The 3,872-nt window shown below is 53.7% G+C and overlaps 1 protein-coding gene across 1 annotated transcript in view; it reads left to right on the top strand.

Moving 5' to 3' along the window:
- Positions 1–3,872, top strand: part of ITIH4 (inter-alpha-trypsin inhibitor heavy chain family, member 4) — a gene marked incomplete at its 3' end in the record, with an annotated part of 38,775 nt that overhangs the window by 26,953 nt on the left and 7,950 nt on the right. The gene's annotated exons all lie outside the window — the stretch shown is intronic.

The following is a 3,872-nucleotide window of genomic DNA, read 5'->3' as shown; positions in this document are numbered from 1 at the left end:
CCTCCCCTTGTCCCTCCCACAGCTCTGCCTGAGGCCTGGGAAGTCTGGGTTCTGGGCTTGTGTGACCTTCTTTCCTCTTCAGGCCTCAGTGTCCCCTGTGTGCATGGAGTTCTCAGATTCAGGGAGTATGGAGGCCTGTCCAGCTGTGACAGCAAGACCACGGACAGCCCAGGGCTGGGCTGGCAGGGCCTGGGCTCCCATGCTTGGCTGAGGGCTGTGCCCGTAGGGAAGCCCTGCCCTTCCCCTGGGCAGGTGGAGCTGGCTGCTCTGAGCCTTTCCCATGTCCAGGCCTAGCCTGGCCTCCTTATATAGCTGTTTCCAGGCTGGGCCTGTGTTCTCTGCCCTGAGGGAGCAGACTGTTTTATTGCTGTTTGTTTTAAGAGCTTTTCCACTTTAGCCCTGGCTGCTATGGCTCAGGTTTGATCCCCGGTGTGGGTGCCTACAGAAGGCAGCCGGTACATGTTTCTCTCTCACATTGATGTGTCTTTCTCTCTTCCTTTCTCTCTCTCCCTGTCCCACACCCTCCTTCCCTGCCTCCCTTCCTCTAAAACCAATTTAAAACGAAATCATTTCAACTTTATTAAAGGAAAATCTAAAGTCATCAGTAATCCTACCCCAGGCAAGGGGCCACCCTCCATGGGTCTGAGCTCGTGACAAGGGCACTGCCTTGGTTGCTGACAGAAGCAGCCGTCTGCCCTTTCCCCTTCAATCCGTGACTCATGGATCCCTTGTCATGACTGACCTCCATGCAGGTCACCTGTGTGTACAGGCCACCACAGGGAATCGGCCCCTGTAGGAGCTCTGTCCTTTCTTGTTTGTTCCACACGTTCAGTAAATTCCCCAGAGGGAGGCCTCTGGGCCACAAGGCGTGGCATCTTTTTGGCTCTCGTTTTGTATTGCCAAAGTGCAGGTCTTGTGTTGGGGGCCTAGCTGGAGTTGCACCCAGAGCCCTGGCTAGATTAATGGGGCCTGAACAGCAGCCTGGGGCCCCAGGAGAGAGAAGGGTCTCCTGGGCCCAGCCTCTCTCACCCCAGAAATAAGGCAGATCCACCCTGCCTGACCCCAGCAGATCTTGCCCCACTCAGACACCCCAAGGAGTGCTCAGGGCCTGTAGGGCCCCACTGCCCAGTCACACCAACCTGGCCTGCAGGCTCCTTCTTCCCGGAAGCTGCCCCCGCCCTCCTCTTCCCAGCCACCCCTCTGTCTCCTCCAGGCTGGGCTGATGGAGAGTGGGCTGGTTGTAGCTGGACAAGTGGAATGAAATTAACTAAGAAGAGGACACTCTGCCAGGAAAAGGTGGGAGCCTGCAAGCAGGCCACGTCAGAACAAAGTCTTACAAGCAAGACTTATTGTTCAGAGGCAGGACTTTCCTTGACGTGATAAATACTCCATGAGGGCATGAAAAGTTCAGGGGAGGGTGCACTGCTGCAGGTGGAAATAATCTTTGTATAATACAGGAAATTAATAGTGTAATGTATAACTTAGCTTTGATGATTTCATGAGCATGCTTGTTAATCATTGTCACTTGCTGTACTCTATTGTTGTTTGCTGTGTTCACTTCAATAAAAGCCATGAGAGCATTGGGGGCTTTGCTACATGCCTGAGCAAGTGGTAGCCCTCTGCTCTACTTCATCCTACACGCCAAGCTTGCCTCAGTGTCTCCGTTCACAAAGAACATCAATACTGGTTCGCTGTTGTGTCCCCAAGCCCCAGGGCGCTTGTTGGTGGACCGACTGGTGGAAAGGGTAATGATGACCTGGGAAGGTTCTAATCTAGACCTTTCAGAAGGCATGCCAGTACCTAGCTCCCACCTGAGCCTGCCTTTCCTCAGTATAGCAGGTCCTGGAATAATGTCGTTTTATTCAGCCTCTTTAGATTATCATGTTGATGAGAAAAAATGTCAATTCCTAGTGGGGCCACTGTGTGGAGTTTATGTGGCCTCCCCATGTCTTTGTGGGTTTTCTCCATGGTTTCCTCCCACATCCCCAAGATGTGCACGTGAGATGAACCAGTGTGTATTCATCATTCCAGTCTAGTGTGGGTGTGTGTCAGTGTGACCTTCGATGGAGGGGTGTCCTGTCCAGGTTAGGGTCTCACTTTTTACACCCTGAGCTGCTGGGAGAGGCTTTGGGCATCCGAACCCCTAAATTGGAATAAGCAAGTTGGAAAAGCATGATCTCACTTGGTTTTATGAATCTCTCTTAAATATATGTATAGCTCACACTGATTTCAACATTTTGGATTTTTATCTAGAAGTTTGGTGATGTTTTTGTGACCAGAACTAGGCCACAGGAAGTGAACTGGTTTCTAAGGTGAACATCATTTCACTTAAACTTGCCGTTTCCAAGAACTTATCCTGATGACACTGAGGACTTATCGTGCATGTGTCTGTCCCCAGCCAAGGTCCACAGGACATTCACAGTTTGCCTGCTTATCTGAGTCCACTGCAAGTTTTGGCTTGTTAATTCCAATTTCCCGGACCCTGCCCCCGGAGGGGCGGAGCAGCAAGCAGGTTACTAAATCATTCCCCACTTTCTCTCAAGTTCAGAAGCAGCCTGCCAGGCACTGGAGCCCAAATGAAGCCCCCAGGCCCTGCCCGCGTCGGTGCCATCGTGCTGGTCCTGCTCTCGCTGCTGGCTGTGCTCCAGACCACCCGTGCCCAAAAGGTAGCGAGTGCCTCAGGCACCTGTGTGCGCACCGGAGTGTGGGTGGTATGAGCTGGTGAATGAGAGCCTGTGTGTGTGTGAGCGTGCAAGTGAGCACAGATAAGTGTGTGTGCCAAAAAATGGTGCTGACCATCCACCAGATACGTCCCGAGGGCTTGATGGATAGTCCTCCTCCCCCCGCCCCTCTTAAGCTAGAAGGGGTGATCCTATTCCATGTTCCAGGTGAGGAATTGCAGTCTAGCAAGTAGACCCTGGAGGCCGGCAGTGGGGGAGGGTGGGAGTGGGGATCATGAGCCCAGCTCTCCTCTCCTTTGGTGAACGGCGTCAAGGTAATGAGGCTTCCTCTGTCTCCCTTTCTTCATCTGTGAAGTAGGGTAATAATAGACCCTATTCGGAGGTTTGTTGTGAAGATGGAACCTGTAACACTATGAAGTGGTTAGTACAGTGCCTGGCACAGAGCAGACACTCACGTGTGTAACAAGCCGCTCAGCCAGGCACCCACCTCTGCTAGGTTGCGTGTGCAGGTGAACAGAGCTGGCATGTACACAAGTGTGTCGTATGCAGGCTGGCAGATGTGTAAGGCTTCTCATGTGTGCACATGCGAACCTTAGACCTGGGTGGAAGGTCAGGCGCCTGGGTCAGTGACCTGTGGGGACTGACCGTCTCTGCAGGGCCAGGGCCTGGGCTGCAGGGCAGGGCAACTGGGGGGTGGGGCCCATGGCTGCAGGGAAAGGGGGCAAAGGAGAAGGCTCCCAGCTCTTAGGGACTGGACCCTGGTCATCTCCAGATTCTCCCAGCTCCTGGAGGCCCCTGTGGGGACTGGCAGGAGCGGTTCCTCCATTTCTGGTCACCAGAAATCAAAGGACTTGTTTGCTGCCCTGACACTGTTCAGAGCTAAGACCTTGAGCTTCCGGATCCCAACCGGGGCCAGGAAAAGTGAGAGTCCCCTCCCAGACACACTGGGGCTCAGGTTCCACCTTCTATCCTCTGTGTTTGGCAGACTGGTCCCTGCCCCCTGGCACTGTAGGGTGGGGAATGGAGCACAGAGCTGCCTCTTATTTGAGAGAAAGATCCACAGGTGAAATGCCTCACGGGGTTTTGCCTGAGGCATCCATCGCTCAGTGTGGGTAGGGCCAGGGCTTGGTTTGGGACCTAGGTCAAGGCCTGCTCTTGAAGAGCATGGCTCCAAGCAGGGCTGGCGTTGAA

The sequence above is a fragment of the Myotis brandtii genome, unplaced genomic scaffold (genome assembly GCF_000412655.1).
Source record: "Myotis brandtii unplaced genomic scaffold, ASM41265v1 scaffold316, whole genome shotgun sequence".
In the NCBI taxonomy this organism is placed as follows: domain Eukaryota; kingdom Metazoa; phylum Chordata; class Mammalia; order Chiroptera; family Vespertilionidae; genus Myotis; species Myotis brandtii.
This window is presented reverse-complemented; position numbering and strand designations above follow the sequence as displayed.